The sequence below is a fragment of the Oncorhynchus masou genome, chromosome 20 (genome assembly GCF_036934945.1).
Source record: "Oncorhynchus masou masou isolate Uvic2021 chromosome 20, UVic_Omas_1.1, whole genome shotgun sequence".
Taxonomy (NCBI): domain Eukaryota; kingdom Metazoa; phylum Chordata; class Actinopteri; order Salmoniformes; family Salmonidae; genus Oncorhynchus; species Oncorhynchus masou.
The window spans coordinates 15,533,508-15,557,741 of record NC_088231.1 but is presented as its reverse complement, the minus strand read 5'-3'; the positions used below and the strand labels follow the sequence as shown (position 1 = coordinate 15,557,741).

Sequence of the window (24,234 nt, the reverse complement as noted above, 5' to 3'; positions counted from 1 at the left end):
AGGCTGATTGGGCCAGAAAAAGACAGGCTGGAGAGAGACTGGTTTAGCTGCACCCACACAAACACCCGTTTAGTTTTACCACCACAGGGCCTGGGACAGAGGGAGAGGAGGGATGGGAGGGCAGGGAGACTGTTCTAGATTGACTTAGATATTGGATGTCTATCCATGGCCTAAGGACGTCAGGAAATGCCTTCAAAACCAGCCACTAGGGGCATAAGTGAGCAGTATTAGCATCAAGTAGACTACAGTGTTGTGGACAGGGGTGGTGGTGTTTGATCCCAGTCGTCGACACTGGTTTGAACTCGAACTCGAACTCGAACCCACACCTAAACCCTTACTTTAACCATTCGGAATGAGTGCCTGAACTGAACTGACGTTTGGAGAAATGGAACGACACAGAGCAGCAGGAGCAACAAAAACAGAGATTTGACGTTTGGAGCATCTTTGAAATTTGACATTTGGGGAACGTGGATGAATGTCTAGCTCTGCAGTGAGACTGTGAGAGAGTTAGGGAACCAGGGGTTATTACAACATCATGACAGGGACGAGAGATAAATAACAGGTGGTGATTCGCTAACCCATCTGTCAGTCAAAAGAGAGACTGGTGTAGCTGCAGGGAGAGGACAGAGGAGAGTAGGGAGAGGAGAGGAACCCGTGGATCAAGGGCAAAGGGAATAGTAACCAGGACCAAAGGTTATCACAACAGCATGTCAGGGATTGAGCCCTCTCAATGAGAGGTGGTGATGTGCCAACCCATAAGGGTCTAATGTAGAGATGAAGAGTGGTCTGGATGGGCAGATGTAAAGGTGACGCAATGGTGGAGGTCGGGGTTATGAACCGGGCATTTAACTGTCGCATTGTGCAAATTTATGCTCACACAGACACTGATAGACAAAGGCACACGCACACGCACACACACACGCACACGCACACGCACACACACACACACACACACACACACACACACACACACACACACACACACACACACAGATCATGCCCTATTTATGGGCTATAACAGACAGGCAGGGTGCTCCTCAAAGCTCCTTCTATTGCCTTTGAAGAGGATTGATTCCCAGTCAGACATTTTTATTCGTCTTACACAGACGGGGCTTTGCTCCCTGTGCAAATTAATTTAGAATAGAAATATGTACGCCACCTTTGTGGCCTCAACAGGCTATCCTATTCTATGATCCAATAACTCAAAAAGACTGAGCTGAAAATGTTGTAAGGGGGCCTGAAAATGTAACCTGAAATGAATTTAATGAAGACAATGGTTTGGCCCATTTATCATTTACATTTAAAAAAAGTTGCCATCCGATCCAATGCTTCAGGTTTTATTCTGCAGGTAGGCTTATTGATTCCCTATCGCCTCTGGCACATTACTCTGAATCATTTCACTCCACGATTTAGTACATGTTAGGCTGTAGCTCAAATAAATGTTATTTAATCAATAGCGAAATATAGTGGGTCATGAAAATCTTAACGTCCTCACATACATTTTACCCTAAATCATTGTTCCGTTTGCTGTGTTCATCAATATTTTCTTCCGATAGGGAGACTGCTCTTTCCCTAGTATGTGAATCAAGTGTGTGTGTGTGCGTGTGTGTGTTTGCCAGCTTTAGGAAGTCTGTGTCTGCATATACTGTAAGTGTGTATGTGCGTAAGCCTCTCATGCCTTTCAAACAGTTGTTGTGTGTCCCAGAGCCTCTGCACACACACGTGGGGTGTGAGTGGCCTGATAAGGCAGTGAGTGATTGAGCGGCAGCCTTGGACCCTGTACCTCCAGAGAGAGAAAGTGACTGAAAGACAGATAGAGAAAAAAGAGAGAGAGGGAGACAGGGAGAGAGACAAGGAGAGAGACAGAGAGAGAGAGACAGGGAGAAAGACAGAGAGAGAAAGACAGAGAGAGAAACAGAGAGAGAGAGAGACAGGGAGAGAGTGAGGGATAGAGAGAGAGACAGAGAGAGAGAGAGAGAGAGAGAGAGAGAGAGAGAGAGAGAGAGACAGAGAGAGAGACAGGGAGAAAGACAGAGAGAGAAAGACAGAGAGAGAAACAGAGAGAGAGAGACAGTGAGAGAGTGAGGGATAGAGAGAGAGAGAGAGACAGAGAAAGAGAGAGAGAGAGAGACAGAGAGAGAGAGAGAGAGAGAGAGGGGGAGAGAGAGCGAGAGAGAGACAGGGAGAGAGCGAGAGAGACAGAGAGAGAGAGAGAGAGAGAGAGACAGGGAGAGAGCGAGAGAGAGAGACATGGAGAGAGCGAGAGAGACATGGAGAGAGCGAGAGAGAGACAGAAAGAAAAGCATTGCCAGAGAGAGCCAGTGCTGGTGGCGCGGTGCCTTCCCCAGGAGACAGCCCATATGATTGATGGCTAACCGTGGCTATTTAAAGAATGGGATTTCTACCTGACAATCAATCACTTAGCTCGCTCACTGCCCGACCACCACCGCCAACGACACTACTGCTACTTAGAGGGATGTTTTGGGGCAAGGAGAGGGAGGAGGTGGGGGAGGAGGGAGAAGTCACCCTCAGGTAATGGTACAGTACTGGCAGACGAAGCCAAGCTCCTATAATGACCTTCCCTGTAGATACGCTTGATACACACACACACACGATATCTACCGCATATATGTGTGTGCACTATATATTCCTGAGGGAATAGAAAAGAGTCACAGGGCTGATTTAAACATGACATCCAATAACAACCAGGTAGCCGCCAACCACATGTGCATTATTACCCATCATGCACCAAGAGCGAGAGTCTATAGATGCATTTTGATTGGCTGTTGTCAGTCACCGCCAAGGCAAAGTCTGTCTGCTGTTCCTTAGAGGCAATAACGGCCTCATACACACACACACACACAGGACGACAGGCTGCACGCTGGCAGCAATCTCGCCTGACATTTCCCCCATGCGCAGGAAGGGGCCAAACTGCATCCATTCTGAACCAGCTGATGATATTATCCTCCTCTTTTTTCTCTCCTGGACAATAACGGCAGCGGGAGCTAAAGCACTAGGGGCCATTTTGGCATTTGTGCGTATGTGTGTCTCGCAGCTAACCAGGTTCCAAAACACCACAGCTTGTTTTTCCTTCGTCTTAAAAAGGCCTCAATTAGTTTGCCCGAGAATTGCTCTTGAAACATTGTAATCGTATTAAAGCAATTTAGAGACGCGGCCTAGCCAACGCGTGGAGACCCTAAATTACAGATGACATTTTGCATGTAACTGGATTTTGTGTCGTCGGTCTTGTTTGGCGACTTGGGGAGCAGGGAATTAGCCATTAAAAAAAGATGTATCTCTGGGATGTGGTAATTGCTTCTTCTTTTATTAGTGCACACAAAGCCGTGTAGCTATAAACCGCACCTCTCTTACATCATTATGCCCCCCCCCACACACACACGCACAGAGTGCTGAGGGAGAAATGGACTATCGAATAGGTGTTGCACCGCGTACTGTTTGCCAAGTCATACCTTGTCGCTGGCGGCTGGGTTGAAAACATACAGTCGTGGTGGGGTACGGTTGTTGCATGTCTAGGAAAAAGGCATTTGGACAATTAAAAACGATGCGTGCAGTTTGTAGTCAATGCAAGAGTGCGTGTGTGCCAAACGGAACCCTATACCCTGTACAGCAGGGGGTAGATGGGACGAAAAATCATGATAATAATTTGTACACTACAAATTGACCACAATTCAACTCAAAAAGAGATTGTATTTGAAAATAACAATAATTTCATACCTGCTTTACATTGAAACACTTCATGTCTCTTTCCATTCCTAAACCTGGGAACAGATTTCGTAAATGAAACTCATTTTTTGTTGAATTCCTGGTGAATAACGTTTTTTTATTTATTTGTTTACTAAAAACTTTGGGGGGGGGCAAAATAAATCAATCATAGAGCTCTGGTAAAAAAGTAGTGCACTATATAGGGAATAGGGTGCTTAAGGAGTAATTGAAGCAATAAAATCCAGCTTCACACCAAAGTGAACAAGAACATTGCCTACTCTGGTGAAAGTTTACCTGCAGTTTATGACAGAAAGACCCACTCATCACTTAGGCACATTCGCATTACAATGAAAAACAACATCACGGTTTCTCTGTGCGTGTGTGCTTTGTGTGTGCATGTCTGTACGTACAAAAACGAATCACACTCAAACAGCACTGAAGCACAGCCCCTGGGTACAACGTAATACTCACCTGACTCAGAAATACAGTACATTCACATTCCTGATCAAATACATCAGAGACATTGGGAATGGTCAAGTACTGCTGCTGTAGGTCACATTGTTTTAATAAAACACACTACTAGATGAAATAACAGATGCTTTACATATAGCCCTTTACACTCCTACCTGTATACGGGTTAAAAATGGCAGATTTGGACACGGATAAGCGCCTAAATTGGAACACGGTGGCTGTATAGCAGCATGCTATACATGACGTCAGAGCTCTGGCTCTGAGCTTCACAGCGCTGGATGGGATTTGACTGACAGCTGTTTTGGACCTGAGCACAGCGCGCAGCAAGAAGTTGCCCTCCATCCCTCCCGCTAAATTGGGTAACTTTTGCAAATGTTTTGTTGTCGGAGTGATAGTAAATACCGCTTTGATATCGAACAAGCCAAACACCCTGGAGTCCAAATGTGCACGTCACATTTCCATATCATAAAACTCATGTCATGTACAGTGTCAACGGTTATGATCGCGATGTTTGATGTACAGTGTCAACGGTTATGATCGCGATGTTTGATGTACAAGATGACATGGCGTCAAACCCTGGGTTGATCTGAACAGAAGGAACTTGTTTGTCTGTTGTGAAGAGAATTTGCAACACGCATGACTTCTTTCTCTGAGCAGCAAAATTGCAATCTGTTTCTCTGAATTGCTGAGAAAGCCTAACCACTGTAGGATCGTATTTTATAACTTCGCTAGTCATGTTGGCAATAGAACACACTTTCAAATGATGCCCACCTGACCAGATTTTGATTCATAATGGACCTTTTTTGGAAATGTGTAAACAACAGTACTTGTGTGATGCTGGGAATACGGGGCAGTGTTCAACAAGTCTGCTTGCTCTAGTTCCTCAACAGCAGCTAGGAGAGCTGAAAAAACAACAACTTATAGTTGAATACTCTTCTTTGAGTCATAAAAGTGCATTGAAATGATTTAGGAAGTGTGTACACTTTGGAGAGGGGTGTGGGCGCTTGGAGACACCAGTTAGTCCTTTCTCTCAAAGCCTTGTCATTTTTTGTCTTATGTTGCACCTACCCCACATTGTCCAGGAATATTCTTATCATGTTACTGAATGTCTCCAGAGTATGTTTCTATTTCGTTATCAACACATGCAACGAAATGTACAGTAAATGTAAAATGCACATCAAATCAACACTGTAGTGTTTGGATTCAGTCTTGTGTCTGGAGAACTGTTGTGTCCTCAACTTTGGTCTAATATTTTTCCCATGATCTTAAAACTGTCCCTTTTGATTGCTACCATGCTTATGCATTTCATATTTCTTCTATAAGAAACATTTAAATGTAGCCCTATCCATATAGGCCAATTCCCACGAGAGTAAAGGGTTAATGGAATACACTATCAATAAAGTAAAAAACAAGAAAGAAATCCATCTATCATTAAAGAAGAAGAAAATATATGTTTTACGTCTATTTAAAGAAAGTCAATACCATTTACTGCATTTGAAAACGTGAGAGTCTTTTTACAGAGCTTGTAGAGAAGCTACAAGAGAGGGGTGGATAATTAGTGGAAGGAAACGGTGGTTGGCCATCTACAAAGCCCCCGTGAGCTCTACATTCAGAATGAGTCCCAAATGGCATCCTACTACCGGTTCTGGTCAACAGGAGTACACTACAGTATGTAGGGAATAGGGCACCATTTAGGATCCAACCCTATAGCAACCATAGACAGCCTCTGTTTTAGTTTTAACAAAGTGGAGGAGAAAATGAGGAGATTAATAGAAAACATAACAGAGGGATGGAGGATTTAAAAAAAACTCTCCGGTGAGCTGTGGGGATTGAGTCAGAGTGTGGAGAGAGAGAGGGAGATAGAGAGTGAGAGAGGGAGAGCGAGAGAGGGAGAGAGGGCAAGAGAGAGAGAGCGAGAGAGAGAACGAGAGAGCGAGAGAGAACGAGAGAGATAGCGAGGGCGAGAGAGGACGAGAGATAGCGAGGGCGAGAGAGGATGAGAGATAGCGAGGGCGAGAGAGGACGAGAGATAGCGAGGGCGAGAGAGGACGAGAGATAGCGAGAGAGTTTTTTTTTTACCAGGTTATAAGCTCTTGATTAGGCAGCTTGATTGCAGCACAGATGCATCGCCATGGCAACATCACGCTGAGACAGCCGTGGAACCCTTTCTGGACCTCCAAAGTTGGTTACGTCCCAAATGGTAACCTATTCCCTACATGGGGGTAGAGGGTGATCTCTCATTGTTTGTATTTTGAAAAGTGCAAGTCCTATCACCATGTTACCTATTTGTATATCTAAGACTTAATATGATACAGTATCAGGACTGTGTTCAATTCCATTTCAATTCAGCCATTTCAGGAAGGTGTGCGGAAATGCCAATATACATCCTACATTGACTGTATTGAAACGGAATTGGCCCAAATCCTGTCTTTCTTTGCCTGGATAGTACTGTTGAAGATCTTCTGCAACATAACCAAGATGATATTACTTGTACGTTGTTTCATATTTAGGGTCTCAAAAGCCCAGAGCCTGAAGGTCCTTGACTTAAATTTTTGATGTGCTTTGATAAAAAAATATGGAGGAATCGAGACGTTGAACCGTCTCTTTGCGTGATCCGGACGATGTAAACACGCTCAGGTAACTGGAAAACCGTGTGATTCACGGTTGAGGACGCCACACATGTGCATTGTGTGTCTCCAAAGTGGTGCCTTTTTCTCAGAAGAAAAACTACATAATAATATGACAATATAATAGTTTTCTTTATGGACATCCTTTCATTTTTTTTATCAATACAAACAAACAAGCCTTTGATCAGAGGGCTTCTGAAGACATGTTTATGAATAAGGGGAAATAAATGCATAGGAAAAAGTCATATGTTTTACCCTGTACACAAATCCAAGGAAGAATATGTTTAATAAAATGTAAATATGTTTACTAAAATTGTTATTAAAAATGTAAAAACTCTGCACATTGTGGAAGTAAATAAGGGAAGCATCCAGACAAGAATTGTCCAAATAAAAGCTGATGCCCGTATGCAGATGGTGCCTCCACAGGAGTTGATCCTTTAAGACAGGTGCAATGAAATGGAGCTTTGGCAAGAATTAGCCACGATAATATGAATACAACATCATGAATAAGTTATTTTCATGTGTCGAGTGACAATTATAACTATGCTGTGTGACAAGGTTGCCACTGTCCTTAGCTACCTGTAAATTATCAATGAGACAAAAAAGGACATTCAAGTTTGAATAGAATTCAAGGTGATATGGTTGACAGAAAAAGTTGTTATTTTTCTGTCTGTCGTTCTGCCCCTGAACGAAGCAGTTAACCCACTGTTCCTAGGCTGTCATTGTAAATAATAATTTGTTCTTAACTGACTGCCTGGTTAAATGAAATAAATAAATAGAAGGCGCCCAGTCACGACACGGTGGGGAGGGCTGTGACATGTTAGAACACAGTTGCAGTGCTGTTGGAGTGGAGCATATTCACATTTAAACGGTTGTACCCTGGTAGGTGACACACCTGTGATAGGAGAGCACTGACAGGTAATCCTAATGTCACTACCACCTCTATCTCCTCCTCCCGGGAAGAGATGGGTGCAACTGATTTATCTCCCTGCCTCTCTCCAACTATCTCTATCAGTCACACCTGCACTGCATCAAACCAGGAAATGGAGAACAGTACCCCAGAGAGAGTGAATGGGTCAGGGCTGTCACGCTGCAGTGGGGACTGTGGAGAGAGTGCCTGGAATTAGCTTTGGAAGTTTCTCAGCTGGGCCGGCTACCCATCAAACCAATTCATTACCATTCGTAACAAGAGATAACTACACATTTGAATGGGACCCCATAGTGGCTCAACAGCCCTCCAGTTTCCCACTAACACGCCAGCTATGAGGCAACTGGGCTGCGTAACTGAAATACACAGTGGGCATATAGTGCCTCTAGTACTGCATCTCAATGAGAGCAGCCATCATCTACCTAACCCAGTATAATTATCAATGATAATCATCCATCAAAGAGATTAAAAGCCCAATTAGTGATTGTGTCATGTGTTTATTGCCTATGTGTTTATGGATGCTTGGTATCATACAGTAATCCCATCACCTTTGCAGTTGGTGGCTTTATACATCAATTAACGTTATTAGCCAGCAAGCACAACTTGGTTCTTCATCATGGAGATGAAAGATTGCACCGTGGTACTTCATCAAAGATGGTTCCACTGAACTGACAAGACCGCTAATAGAGGTTCATGGCTAAAAAGATATGTGTGATGGGCAATAAAATGTCAAACTCATGCCGTTTTAAAATATGTAATGTTCTCTGTTCCATATTACCTGAATACTGAGGACCTCAGATTGCCTGTTATTGTCATGAGTCTTGTCCTGGAAGCAGCACTGAGCGATATTCCCTTAGATAGGCCAGCTGCAAAGTCAAAATTGGTTATATTGTAAAAACTCCTGAAAACTAAAATGAGCTTTTATGGTCTTAATTTAAGGTTAGGGTTAGGCATTATGGCTAGCAGTATGGTTAAGGTTAGGGTTAAGGTTAGATTTCAAATCAGATTGTATGACTTTGTGTCAGATAGTGACCACTCCCAGAACAAGATTCATGACGAAACCACTAACCTGCTATTTATTCTGCTGATAAAGATGCACTTATATCCTTGATGTCTTAAATTAGAACATAAAAATGTAGGTTTGTGGCAAAATAAGCTGCTTTGTATTGAGTTGAGATTTTTCCAATAGTAATTGACAGTCTGATTTATACAATCTAATTTGGAACTGTTGACATTATATTAGCATATGGAGATGACCAGGTAGGTGTGTGTGTGTGTGTGTGTGTGTGTGTGTGTGTGTGTGTGTGTGTGTGTGTGTGTGTGTGTGTGTGTGTGTGTGTGTGTGTGTGTGTGTGTGTGTGTGTGTGTGTGTGTGTGTGTGTGTTTGGCCATGGGTGTGTGTGTACAGTGGGAACGAGGAAAGTCCAAGTCGAATTCGTCTTTTGTTGGCCTGTCAGTCCATTATGGGTCAATTACCTCAACCTTTATCTGGCTCAGAGACAAAACAGTAATGAAGTCACTCCAGCAGTTGTCATGGAGATGACTCCTTCAATGACGGAACCTGCCAGCTCCAGTGTCAGGCCCACACAACCTAATTATCAAACATACAGTGAGTGTACAAGACATTATGAACACCTGCTCTTTCCATGACTGACGAGGTGAATCCAGGTGAAAGCTATGATCCCTTATTGATGTCACTTGTTAAATCCACTTCAATCGGTGTAGATGAAGGGGAGGAGACAGGTTAAATAAGGATTTTTAAGCCTTCAGACAAGGATTGTGTATGTGTGCCATTCAGAGGGTGAATGGGCAAGGCAAAAGATGTAAGTGCCTTTGAACGGGGTGGTATGGTAGTAGGTTTGAGTGTCAAGAACTGCAACGCTGCTCAACAGTTTCCTGTGTATATCAATAATGGTTCACAACCCAAAAGACATCAGCCAGCTTGACTGTGGGAAGCGTTGGAGTCAACATGGGCCAGCTTTCCTGTGGAACGCTTTCTCAGCGCCTTGTAGAGTAAATGCCTCAACGGGAGAGGGGCAGGGGGAGATGGTGCAAATGAACATGAACATTATGGTGTTCCTAATGTTTTGTAGTCCTTGTTTAGATACCTCTGATCTAAACCAGAAAAAAACACTATTCAGTTGAAGGAGAAAGAGAGTGAGAGAGCTATAACAGAGTTAGAAAGAGAGAGAGAGAGAGAGAGAGAGAGAGAAATGAAACAATTAATTCCGCCTTGTGAGAAAAGTCTGTTTTCAATCCGTAAGAAAAGCAACACTTCTGTCAGAGACTCGCCTCTCACTCCCCCTTCTCTATTCTCCTCGGTCAAACACACACAGGAGCAGTGAGTCTACTTCTACTGGGAACCCTAATACTTCTGAAACCACCTCAGTGGCAGCAAATGAGAGTCCGGCCGGAGCCAATGATTGGCTGTGACAACTGGCACAGCCAGCTAGGAAGCCATAGAGTCACTCTGCTGGTCAGTTTGAGTGTCGGGGGACTTTCAAAGGAAAAATGAATAGCTAGGTGTCTCTTACAAAATAGATTTTTTTTTATCTCAATAAGACTAACCTGTATAAATAAAGATTCAATGGAAAAATGTGTCAGGAATTTCTTGGGTGGGACACCAGGTTATTGAAGGGCAAATAATGTATGGGGACGTTTTTGGGTGCGACACAAAGTTATTCGAAAGTCAAAAGGATGTCACATTATCGGAGAAGCCGGTAAAGTAATTACATTACAAGGCCATTTTAACTGGGCTTTATACAAACTCTACTTATTGTCATTCCTTGTGGCAACTGTTAGGTAAGGCAGTTAGGTAAGGCAGTTATGTACTTAATTAATTGTGCCCAACACAGAAAGCAATAAGAGAGATAACTACGGTGGAATAATTACTTTTGAATTAAACACTGAGGAAAGGGTTTATCTCTAACTTAACCACCTCAAGCTGTCCTGTACTGACTGAAGAGAGGAGAAGTGGAACACACTGAAATACTCTTCCATGAAGGACTAATGAAGAAACACTGAGAAAGACCCTGTTATCTCACTACACTTACCCTCTTCTATACCCAATCTCCCTCCTTCCTTTTCCATTCGCCCTCCTTCGACTCATATACTGGTGCCTTTCCCTTCAATCAATTCCATTCTCTCCCCTTCTCTTTCCCCATGCTGGACCCTGTCAGTGGGGTGTCCCCATACGGGCCAGACGAGCTCTGCCTGACAGCCCGGGGACTTGGTGGCCATGGTGACAAAGAGCAGCTGCCCCGTTCAGTAATCACTCCCCAATCACGGGGAGCAGAGGGGAGGGAGAGAAAGGAAGGAGAGGAGAGGGAGAGAGGGAGTGATTGAGAGAGATGGGGAAAGAGATAGAGAGAGAGAGGAATATGGTGCATGAAGAGTGGAGCATTGGAGCATCACTTAGCCTTATATTCCTCTCAGATCTGACATCCACACAGAGTGACAGTGGTCCTTTAAAAAGGGGAATAATCACAGAAATCATCAAAACCTGAAAAGCTTCACACACTCAGAATCACACAGAGTTTGAGTGGTTCAGCCATCAGGGGGCAAAGTACTGTATACATACGTGTGCGCGCGCACACACACGCACGCACACGCACGCACACACACACACACACACACACACACACACACACACACACACACACACACACACACACACACACACACACACACACACACACACACACACACACACACACACACACACACACACACACACACACACACACACAAGCAGCTTTCCATCCATTGGGCCAAAACTGTAACTGTCCTATTGATCTGCTGTACGTGGCTTCATTAGAAGCCTGTCTGTCCACATCAATACCTTTGTACCTCAGTCTGAGTTTCCTAACACTTTGTCTATACTTCCCCAGAGCTGATATAAAAAGCCCATCCTGCTCATCTCTGCATGCTGGCTTCATTAGGATCAATTAGGAGAGAAATTAGAGGGAAGGCCTGTGTCCCAAATGGCACGACAGTATATAGGGCCCATATGGCTCTGGTCAAAAGAAGAGCACTTTATTGGGATTAGGGGGTCATTTGGGACGCATACATGGTAACTGCTACTTCCAGAGAGGCTGGCAGGTCCATTTGGAGGAGTGTATGGTTGGTGGGAATGTTCAGGATGGTTCACTAAGACATGCAGACCCCATTAGCTCTCTCTCCGAACTAGGGTTTTTACTTATTAATGAAGCTGTTGTGGATATTGCAGGGTGTATACACACACACACTGAGACACACACACACACACTGAGACACACACACACACACTGAGACACACACACACACACACACTGAGACACACACACCAAGAGCAGCTGGAAAAAGTATTTTCCCAATTAAAATCCGTTTGCTGAGTAAACACATTCTCCATACAAAAGCCTGAGTCTTCCCATCTCTGCATCGTTTAATATGCAATCTCGCCGCGGCTCTCCAATTCGCTAACCCCGTAATTGTAAACATTAGTTCAGAGGGTTCACAAGACGACACCACTGGAACCCCTAGTATTACCCCCTGCATTTCTCCCCTTCAAAACTGAAACATCTCTGGTGCTGTATGGACCTCCTGAGACACCGTACTCATTCAAAACATGGTATGTGACTTTATACAGGGTTGTTTGGTACTGTAATATTCTTTGTTTAGTCTACCTAGAGATCATTTAACACCAATTTTCCATTGGTTGTGGATGACTTGCAGGGGAGTTGGTGTCCTTACAAGGTAAGGCAGTACAGGCAATTGATTTCACTTGGAAAAGCACTACACTTCAAATTCATTAGTACTGTATTATTCTAGTGGTTTCTTTGGTGATAAAGGAGGTTTTCAGGTAAAGGTTCATCCAACTCCTCTCTGTTTCCAAAGCAATTTCCAACAGTCAAGAGGTACTGAAAAATGCAAAGGAAGGAATTGGGATTTGACTTGGGAGTTAAGCGAAGCAATGAGACCTAATAGGCCTGTATCCACAAAGCCTCTCAGAGTAGGAGTGCTGATCTAGGATCTGTTTCTCCTCCTTTTTTGGGGGTAGTTGGCAGAGTAATTTCTCCTGCTGGCGTGTGGCTAAATAATTAGGACACACAAGAGACAGAGGAGATGAGGACAGAACAGAAGACATAGAAAAACACACTAGTAGTAGTGGTACACAAGAGCTCCAAGGTGACCTACCTAAATGACTAACACCCTGTAGCGCTCACACCTGTAGTTATGAAGCGCTTTGAGAGGCTGGTCATGACACACATCAACACCATCTACCCAGACACCCTGGACCTCCTCCAATTCGCATACTGCCCCCAACAGACCCACAGATGACGCAATCTCAATTGCATTTCACACTGCCCAATGCTTGAGAATGCTGTTCATAGACTACACCAGAGTCCTATCCAAGCACATCAACAAGCCAGGGACCCTGGGACTGAATCCCTTCCTTTGCAACTGGGTCCAGCATACAGGGAGGAGGTCAGAGACCTGCCAGTGCGGTGCCAGAACAACAACTTCTCCCTCAAATCAAATCAAATTTATTTATATAGCCCTTCGTACATCAGCTGATATCTCAAAGTGCTGTACAGAAACCCAGCCTAAAACCCCAAACAGCAAGCAATGCAGGTGTAGAAGCACGGTGGTTAGGAAAAACTCCCTAGAAAGGCCAAAACCTAGGAAGAAACCTAGAGAGGAACCAGGCTATGTGGGGTGGCCAGTCCTCTTCTGGCTGTGCCGGGTAGAGATTATAACAGAACATGGGCAAGATGTTCAAATGTTCATAAATGACCAGCATGGGGACAGCAAGGAGTCATCATGTCAGGTAGTCCTGGGGCATGGTCCTAGGGCTCAGGTCCTCCGAGAGAGAGAAGGAGAGAATTAGAGAACGCACACTTAGATTCACACAGGACACCGAATTGGACAGGAGAAGTACTCCAGATATAACAAACTGACCCCAGCCCCCCGACACATAAACTACTGCAGCATAAATACTGGAGGCTGAGACAGGAGGGGTCAGGAGACACTGTGGCCCCATCCGAGGACACCCCCGGACAGGGCCAAACAGAAAGGATATAACCCCACCCACTTTGCCAAAGCACAGCACATTAATTTTTCTGCATCATTTTTGGACAGAAAGTTTCTGATTTTTGCAATGTTATGTAAATGGAAAAAAGCTGTCCTTGAAATGGTCTTGATATGTTCTTCAAAAGAGAGATCAGGGTCCAGAGTAACGCTCAACGTCAGCAAGACCAAGGAGCTGATCGTGGACTACAGGAGAAAGGGGGGAGAGCACGCCCCCCTCCGTGTCGACAGGGCTGTAGTGGAGCGGATTGAGAGCTTCAAGTTCCTTGGTGTCCACATCACTAAGAACTTAACATGGTCCACACACACCCTCACAGTCATGAAGGGGGCACGGCATCGCCTCTTCCCCCTCAGGAGGCTGAAAAGATTTGTCATGGGGCCCTCGGATCCTCAAAACGTTCTACAGCTGCACAATCGAGAGCATCTTGACTGGCTGCATCATCGCTTGGTATGGCAAATGCACTGCCCCTGACTACAAAGCGCTACAGAGGGTGGTGTGGACAGCCCAGTACATCACTGGGACCGAGCTCCCTGCCATCCAGGACCTCTATATCAGGCGGTGTCAGTAGAAGACCCCAAAAAATGTTAAAGACTCTGAGTAGTTAATTAATGGTTGCCCGGACCATCTGCACTGACCCTACGCACACTACCTACCTACCGTCCTACCTATCTACCTCCCTCCCTCCCATATTCACATACGCAAACACACACACACCAAAAACACCTGCATCACATGCATACACACATACCCTGCGTTCATGTACATATCATTGTGTGTTTTATTCCTCGTGATACATTTAAAAAATATATATTATTATTAACTGCATTGTTGGGTTTTAGTCTGGTTTTAGACCCCATCATAGCACTGAGAATGCACTTGTGAAGGTGGTAAATGACCTTTTATTGGCGTCAGACTGAGGCTCTGCATCTGTCCTCATGCTCCTAGACCTTAGTGCTGCTTTTGATACCATCGATCACCACATTCTTTTGGAGAGATTGGAAACCCAAATTGGTCTACACGGACAAGTTCTGGCCTGGTTTAGATCTTATCTGTTGGAAAGATATCAGTTTGTCTCTGTGAATGGTTTGTCCTCTGACAAATCAACTGTACATTTCGGGGTTCCTCAAGGTTCCGTTTTAGGACCACTATTGTTTTCACTATATATTTTACCTCTTGGGGATGTCATTCGAAAACATAATGTTAACTTTCACTGCTATGCGGATGACACACAGCTGTACATTTCAATGATTGCCCTCGCTAGAAGCCTGTGTTTCAGACATAAGGAAGTGGATGGCTACAAACTTTCTACATTTAAACTCGGACAAAACAGAGATGCTTGTTCTAGGTCCCGAGAAACAAAGAGATCTTCTGAATCTGACAATTAATCTTAATCTTGATGGTTGTACAGTCTTCTAAAATAAAACTGTGAAGGACCTTGGCATTACTCTGTACCCTGATGTCTCTTTTGACGAACATATCAAGACTGTTTCAAGGACAGCATTTTTCCATCTACGTAACATTGCAAAAATCAGAAACTTTCTGTCCAAAAATGATGCAGAAAAATGTATCCATACTTTTGTTACTTCTAGGTTAGACTACTGCAATGCTCTACTTTCCGGCTACCCGGATAAAGCACTCAATTAACTTCAGTTAGTGCTAAATACGGCTGCTAGAATCCTGACTAGAACCAACAAATTTGATCATATTACTCCAGTGCTAGCCTCCCTACACTGGCTTCCAGTCAAAGCAAGGGCTGATTTCAAGGTTTTACTGCTAACCTACAAAGCATTACATGGGCTTGCTCCTACCTCTCTTCCCGATTTGGTCCTGCCGTACATACCAACACGTACGCTACGATCACAAGACGCAGGCCTACTAATTATCCCTAGAATTCCTAAGCAAACAGCTGGAGGCAGGGCTTTCTCCTATAGAGCTCCATTTTTATGGAATGGTCTGCCTACCCATGTGAGAGACGCAGACTCGGTCTCAACCTTTAAGTCTTTACTGAAGACTCATCTCTTCAGTGGGTCATATGATTGAGTCTAGTCTGGCCCAGGAGTGTGAAGGTGAACGGAAAGGCTCTGGAGCAACGAACCGTCCTTGCTGTCTCTGTCTGGTCGGTTCCCCTCTCTCCACTGGAATTCTCTGCCTCTAACCCTATTACAGGGGCTGAGTCACTGGCTTACTGGTGCTCTTTCATGCCGTCCCTAGGAGGGGTGCGTCACTTGAGTGGGTTGAGTCACTGACGTGATCTTCCTGTCTGGGTAATTCTCTCTTTCTCTCTTTCTTTCTCTCTCTCAGAGGACCTGAGCCCTACGACCATGCCTCAGGACTACCTGGCATGATGAATCCTTGCTGTCCCCAGTCCACCTGGCCGTGCTGCTGCTCCAGTTTCAACTGTTCTGCCTGCGGCTGTGGAACCCTGACCTGTTCACCGGACGTGCTACCTTTCCCAGACCTGCTGTTTTCAACTCTCTAGAGACAGCAGGAGTGGTAGCGATACTCTTAATGATCGGCTATGAAAAGCCAACTGACATTTACTCCTGAGGTGCTGACTTGCTGCACCCTCGACAACTACTGTGATTATTATTATTTGACCATGCTGGTCATTTATGAACATTTTAACATCTTGGCCATGTTTTGGCCTTTCTTGGGAGTTTTTCTTAGCCACCGTGCTTCTACACCTGTATTGCTTGCTGTTTGGAGTTTTAGGCTGGATTTCTGTACAGCAATTTGAGATATCAGCTGATGTAAGAAGGGCTATATAATTAAATTTGATTTGTTTTGGGAAGCGCTTGTAAGCAAGCATTTCACGGTTAAGTCTACACCAGTTGTATTCGGTGATTGTGACAAATAAAATTAGATTTTTTGATTAAACATGATAAATTGTTAGCCAACAGCTCAATTAGCTAGCGCCTCAGTGGACATCAAATTAGGTTTTTATACCATCATGTTTCATCCTCCTGTACCAAGATACTGTCGGCCATTGTTTTTCTACATGTCATGATAGATAACAACACTATTGTATCTAACATTTTATCAGTGAAAAGTGAAGACTCTGGGCTGCAGAGAGGGCCCCTGGGTGTTTTTTGAAACCGTGAGTCAACCCACATCATATTTAAAATGGGGCTCTCCAGTCTGGGAAGAGGAGAAAGGAGGGATTGAGAAAGCACGAGAAAAGAAGATAAAGGACTGGGGAGACGAGGAGAAAAGATGGAGGGAAGAGTAGAAAGGATGTAAAAAAAAGAGGAGAAGGGATGGAGGACTGAGGGGAGAAAAGTGTGGTGTGTTGTCCTCATATGTCATGTAATTAACCTTTGCTGTCTGACTGTGCGGCGCTTTGTTTGGTTTAAAGCTCTACTGACCTTCAGTTAGCATTCTTAACCCACTTTACAAAAACACACACACACACAATGGCGAGCTGCATTGTCGCAGGAAGACGCGTAGAGGGCGCGTTCTGGTGTGTGCTCGCATAGGTGCGTGCTTGTGCAATCAAGGTGTCACATTTACAGTGAGAGGCTATGTTTGTCTTGTTTATGAGCATGGGTGTTTGTTTTAAGGCTATATGCACAGTGTATTGCCGTATGTCTGTTGAGGATATACTGCATAGACGAGCCATTCTACTCTGAGCCATGCCTTGCGTTGCGCTGACTGCTCCATGACATTTATAGACCCAATCAGATGGTGTAATATTACGGGGCTGCTTTCACATCACACACTGTGGGGGTGAGTTATTGCACCCTTGGGAAATACACTCTAATTAATCATTACACAGATAGCGGTAGGAGACGGGAATTGGACTTCTAATTCTGTCTGCAGGATAGCCGCTTTAAATTAACAGAGTATACATCCCAAATGGCACCCTATTCCCTACAGGACCCATAGGGCTCGGGTCTAAAGTAGTGCACTATAAAGGGAGTAGGGTACCACTCAGGATGCATCCAGGGTGTTAGCGTAGCATGCTAAGTAGAATAACAATATCGGCGCATATTGCAAACGAAATGTCTGGGGTATACCTGCCCGTGCAAATTACACTTAAATCGATCACACACAGAAGACAATATTGGCACCGTTTAATGCCATTACAGCAGGGACATTTAGAAAAGAGAGATGAATTGTTGGGAGGAGTAGACATTGTTATGCAGTAGCGCGGTGTGACGGCTAATAGGTGCGTTCAGGAACGAGTTTGTGTTTGGTCAGTATATCAAAACATCAATAGTTATGAATCAATGTGTGGAAGATATAGAAGGAGTAAAGTACTACTGTACATGCGGGGAATGAAACCGCAGTTTAAGTGGTGAAAAAGAAGAGGTGAAATAAGGATCAAAGAGCTGTGGGGTGTGAAGGCACTGCATACACTCCATTCATCTACAACTGCAGTGGACCAAAAAAAGATATGTGGTCATTTAACTTGTTTCCAGTTTATCTCATGGCTGAAAACCAGCAGAAGTGAGTCCCCATGGTTTCCCTGATCCCAGACGTGCCATAACAGCAGGGGAGAGGAGAGACATTTTGAGCACAAAATAAATGGTCTCTTTAGCCTGTCATTACTACAGGCTACACACACACGAAGACGAGTGTTCTGTTTTTCAAGACACTAATTGGGAAACTGCAAAAATCTATTAGCGCACACACACAGACACAGACACAGACACAGACACACACACACACAGACACACACACAGACACAGACACAGACACAGACACAGACACAGACACAGACACAGACACAGACACACACACACACACACACACCCACACAGACACAGACACAGACACAGACACAGACACACACACAGACACACACACAGACACACACACACACACACACACACACACACACACACACACACACACACACACACACACACACACACACACACACACACACACACACACACACACACACACACACACACACACACACACACACACACACACACAGACACACACACACACACACACACACACACACACACACACACACACACACACACACACACACACACACACACACACACACACAGACACAGACACACAGACACACACAGACACACACAGACACACACACACACACACACACACACACACACACACACACACACACACACACACACACACACACACACACACACACACACACACACACACACACACTTGAAGCACTGCCAAACTACGCTGCATGACCAGAAGTATGTGGACACCTGCTCGTCAAACATCTCAAAATCATAGGCATGAATATGGAGTTGGTCCCCCCTTTCCTGCTATACAGCCTCCACTCTTCTAGGAAGAGCATTAGTGAGGTCAGGCACTGATGTTGGACGATTAGGCCTGGCTTGCAGTCGGCATTCCAAATTCATCCCAAAGGTGTTTGATGGAGTTTCGGTCAGGGCTCTGTACAGGCCAGTCAAGTTCTTCCACATCAATCTTGACAAACCATTTCTGTATGGACCTGGCTTTGTGCACGGGGGAATTGTCATGCTGAAAAAAGAAAGGCCCTTCCCCAAACTGTTGCCACAAAATTGGAAGCACAGAACCGTCTAGAACTGGGGTGGACATTTCCAGTCCTCGGGAGGCCTGATTGGTGTCACACTGTTGCCCCAGCCCCAGCTAACACACCTGACTCCAATAATCAACTAATCATGATCTTCAGTTTAGAACGCCATTTGATTAATCAGCTGTGTTTGCTTGGGATGGAGAAAAAGTGTGACACCAATCAGACCCCTGAGGTCTGGAGTTTCCCCCCCCCCCTTGGTCTAGAATGGAACTAAACCACTGGTCACAATCACTGGAACTAAACCATGAAAAACAGCCCCAGGCCATTATTCCTCCCCCACCAAACCTTACAGTTGACACTATGGATTGGGGGCAGGTAGCGTTCTCCTGACATCCTCCAAACCCAGATTCGTCCATCGGACTGCCAGATGGTGAAGCGTGATTCATCACTCCAGAGAAAGCATTTCCACTGCTCCAAAGTTCAATGGCGGCGAGCTTTACACCACTTCAGCCGACGCTTGGCAATGCGCATGGTGATTTTAGGCTTGTGTGCGGCTGCTTGGCCATGGAACCCATTTCATAAAGCTCCCGACAAACAGTTCTTGTGCTGACGCTGCTTCCAGAGGTAGTTTGGAACTCGGCAATGAGTATTGCAACCGAGGACAGATTATTTTTACTCTTTTTTATGCGCTTCAGCACTCAGTGATTCCATTCTGTGAGCTTGTGTGGCCGACCACTTCGACTTCAAAATAACAGCACTTACAGTTGAGCGGGGCAGCTCTAGCAGGGCAGAAATGTAACGAACTGACTTGTTGGAAAGGTGGCATCCTATGAAGATGGCATCCTATCACTGAGCTCTTCAGTAAAGCCATCCTACTGCCAATGTTAGTCTGTGGAAATTGCATGGCTGTAAACTCATTTTTTTTTACACCTGTCAGCAATGGGCTTGGCTGAAATAGCCGAATCCACTAATTTGAAAGGGTGTCCACATACTTGTGTGTACAGTGCATTCGTACAGTATTCACACCCCTTCACTTTTTACACATTTTGTTACGTTACAGCCTAGTTCAAAAATGTATTAATGTTATCTATTTTCCTCATCAATCTACACACAATACCCCATAATGACAAAAGCGAAAACGGGTCCAAAAGAAATTGTGCATATTTATTAATAATCTAAAACTGAAATACCTTATTTACATAAGCATTCAGACCCTTTACTATGAAACTCAACATTGAGCTCCATAAGATGTTTCTACAACCACGTGGTAAATTAAATTGATTGGACATGATTTGGAAAAGCACACTCCTGTCTATATAAGGTCCCACAGTTGACAGTGCACGTCAGAGCAAAAACCAAGCCTTGAGGTCAAAGGAATTGTCCGTAGAGCTCCAACATAGATCTGGGGAAGGGTACCAAAACATTTCTGCAGCATTGAAGGTCCCCAAGAACGCAGTGCCCTCCATCATTCTTAAATGGAAGAAGTTTGGAACCTGCAAGACTCTTCCTAGAGCTGGCCGCCCAGCCAAACTGAGCAATCGGGGGAGAAGGGCCTTGGTCAGGGAGGTTCCACAGAGTACCTCTGTGGAGATGGGAGAACCTTCCAGAAGAACAACCATCTCCACAGCACCACCAATCAGCTGTTTATGGTAGAGTGACCAAAAGGAAACCACTCCTCAGTAAAAGGCACATGACAGCCCGCTTGAAGTTTGACAAAAGGCACCTTAAGGACTCTCAGACCATGAGAAAACCTGCTCCAGAGTGCTCAGGACCTCAGACTGGGGTGAAAGTTTACCTTCCAATAGGACAACGATCCTAAGCACACAGCCAAGACAACGCAGGGGTGGCTTCGGGACAAGTCTCTGAATGTCCTTGAGTGGCCCAGCCAGAGCCCAGACTTGAACCCGATCGAACATCTCAGGAGAGACCTGAAAATAGCTATGGAATGATGCTCCCCATTCAACCTGACAGAGGTAGAGAGGATCTGCAGAGAAGAATGGGAGAAACTCCCCAAATACTGTACAGGTGTGCCAAGCTTGTACCGTCATACCCAAGAAGACTTGTGGCTGTAAATGCTGCCAAAGCTTCAACAAACTACTGAGTCAAGGGTCTGAATACTTATGCAAATGTGATATTTCCGTTTTTTACTGTTAATACAGTGAAATACACTGTTAAAACTTTAGATTGACTAGGGAAAAAAGCCTGTAGTGTAACAAAATGTGGATAAAGTCAAGGGGTCTGAAAACTTTCCAAATGCACTATATAGTGTACAGTATGCATATGTGCGTGTACTCACAAGTTTACAAGTACAAAGTGTGTGTATTTGTGTGTGTGGATTCAAAGTGTGTGTGCTGTGTGTACCACATGCATGTACATGTGTGTGTATTTCACTACATGCATGTTGAACTACTGTTGAAGAAGAAAGGACAACAGACTTATCTGCAAGGGAGAGGTTTAACACACACACACACACACACACACACACACACACACACACACACACGAAGCAAAGCCTCATAATTCTTCATGACTTCTAAGGTCAACAGATGGAACAATCTCCCCGACCATCCATCTTACTGCAGCAGCCTTCAGAGAGAAATGTTCCATGTACAAACAAGACTGTCCTGAAAGCTCTGCATTTATCCTCATCACGCTAGAGGACACAAATATATCTCTTTCTGGTTTCACCGTAAACCTATTAGCTTAGGTCGAGAAACAAAGGTAGATCTTTTAGTTGGAGGCCAGATTTGAGTGGGCCTGACCTCAACGTAACTTTCCATACGTTACTGTACAGTACTAGGTCTTTGAAGTGCACACAACTGCAGTGTTTCAAATGTGGCCCTGTAGCTTTCTGACTGTCTGTTAATGGGACAGTCAGACAGGTAAGAGGAGGAGGGACGTGGGCTTTTTAAAGAGTGCCATGTCATCTCTGGGGTCCCACGGACCTGGAACAGTCACATCTCGTCAGGTTAGAGGTGTCGATATCGTCAGAACCCAGCTGAGATGAAAGAGAGAAGGAGACCAACCAACTGCCATGACAGGTGCTGTTCCCTGAGGGGGGGCGGATGCGCACACACACACACAGGACCCTTACGGTGCCTGGGGGGTGGGGTAGTGCTGCCAGCCTGGCCAATTGCTTTGAATTTAATGTCGGCGTTTGTACTTGGCCTTGTAAGCTTCACAGCCAGCTGTTTCATGCACCGGTAACTTCCATACTGATGTCAGCATCGGCGACGCGTCCAATTGGCTCGGGGAATATACACCTCCCCGAAAGTAAATTGAATACAAATCTGCCAAAATGTGCTGTATAATTACTCGTGCCTACACAGAAATAAATCTAATCATTCACCATACTACACCAGAGAGCATGATTTGGCCACAGAGGATCATTCGCTTCTTTTAAAAATGTGCTGTGGATTGTTTTAAGCAGGCAATTTGGTCAGCGAGCGCAGCAAATGGCCTACCAAATAGCTGATTGTTGATTTGCAGCTGTCAGTGAAAAGCAGTTAAATAGACCTAGACATATATATATATATATATATTTTAACAATTGTAGGAAAAACTATTTAGAAAGCAAATGGCTATTGCTGAAAAGAGAAGACAAAGAAAATACTCATCTGTCTCTATCAAACTTCTCGACTCCCAACTAAGTGAACAGTAGCCTCGTTTTTTTATCCTGATTTATACAGGTTTTTCTCATTGAAATAACATCTCTTTTCCAAGAGAGACCTGGCATCTTACCATCTTAACGGCACCAGCAGAACACATCAGCAGTACCACAGGTGAGGGCATCCACATTCACTGTCTTTATGGTTGGATCAGAACCACTGGAAAGGTTCTTCTGGGGGACAGTAACTCCCTCCTCCGGGCGAGATGGGCGTCTTATTGCACAGTTTGTGTCTCTCCTTTTCCTAGGCCTAGATTATATGGTTGAATTCAAGACAAGGAGGTTTGCACAGGTCTGTTTGTAAGTGTCGGCAGGGTAGGATAGTCATTTCTGTCGTAATAAAAAAAGACGTCGCTTGTGTCTCCAGTCGTATAAAGTGTAGTAGAATTGCATAAAATGAGTTCATAAACGTCCACATTATTCCGGCACAAATAAGAAACGTCTCGGACTATGTCATGTGTTGTTCAGAATTGTCTATTTTGCGAACAGTGACTGAGTTATATTATGAACCTGAATGATGACGATTCAATCGACTCATCACATTAGGTCTTACATTAGCCTGCAAAGGCGAGGACAGATGCATTCAGTCCTTTATTATAAAGGTGCAATTTCCTCAAACCTGAAACTCACACAGTCCTTATGGATATGGTCACTGGACGTCGGCCTGGTTGTGACTTGATAGTGTGTATTATGCATCTATTCCACTGTGTGCGCAGTTCCACAAGTAAATGAGTCAATTTAGGATGAGGTTGTAGTGGTTGACATTGCATGTGCTGTTCCACAGACTTTAAACCTAATACTGTGGTGATAATTCATGGGATCTTTTTGTTGATGTTGTTGCCCTTCTCCAAATAGGATTTTGGTGTTTTTAAATTGTGTTAAAGTGCAGTAAATTAACTTCAAATTCCAACAAATGTCCCACTTTGCCATATTCTAGGTTTAGCTGAACTGACGCCACTGGGGGAGTGATACATCGCTGACTTCAGACAGAGAGAGACAGAGAGAGAGAGACAGAGAGAGAGAGACAGAGAGAGAGACAGAGAGAGAGAGACAGAGAGAGAGAGCGAGAGAGAGAGACAGAGAGAGAGAGACAGAGAGAGAGAGCGAGAGAGAGAGACAGAGAGAGAGAGAGAGAGACAGAGAGAGAGAGACAGAGAGAGAGAGACAGAGAGAGAGAGACAGAGAGAGAGAGACAGAGAGAGAGAGAGACAGAGAGAGACAGAGAGACAGAGAGAGAGAGACAGAGAGAGA

General features: G+C 44.6%; 1 protein-coding gene across 9 annotated transcripts in view; it reads right to left on the bottom strand.

Moving 5' to 3' along the window:
* Positions 1–24,234, bottom strand: part of LOC135507014 (type II inositol 3,4-bisphosphate 4-phosphatase-like) — a 333,119-nt gene that overhangs the window by 260,467 nt on the left and 48,418 nt on the right. For 2 of the 9 annotated variants that reach the window (XM_064926482.1, XM_064926486.1), the window contains exon 3: positions 6,274–6,406. The exons of the other annotated variants lie outside the window; for them this stretch is intronic. The gene's annotated coding sequence lies outside the window, so the exon portion shown is untranslated. The remainder of the gene's footprint in view (positions 1–6,273; positions 6,407–24,234) is intronic. 9 annotated transcript variants of the gene reach the window in all.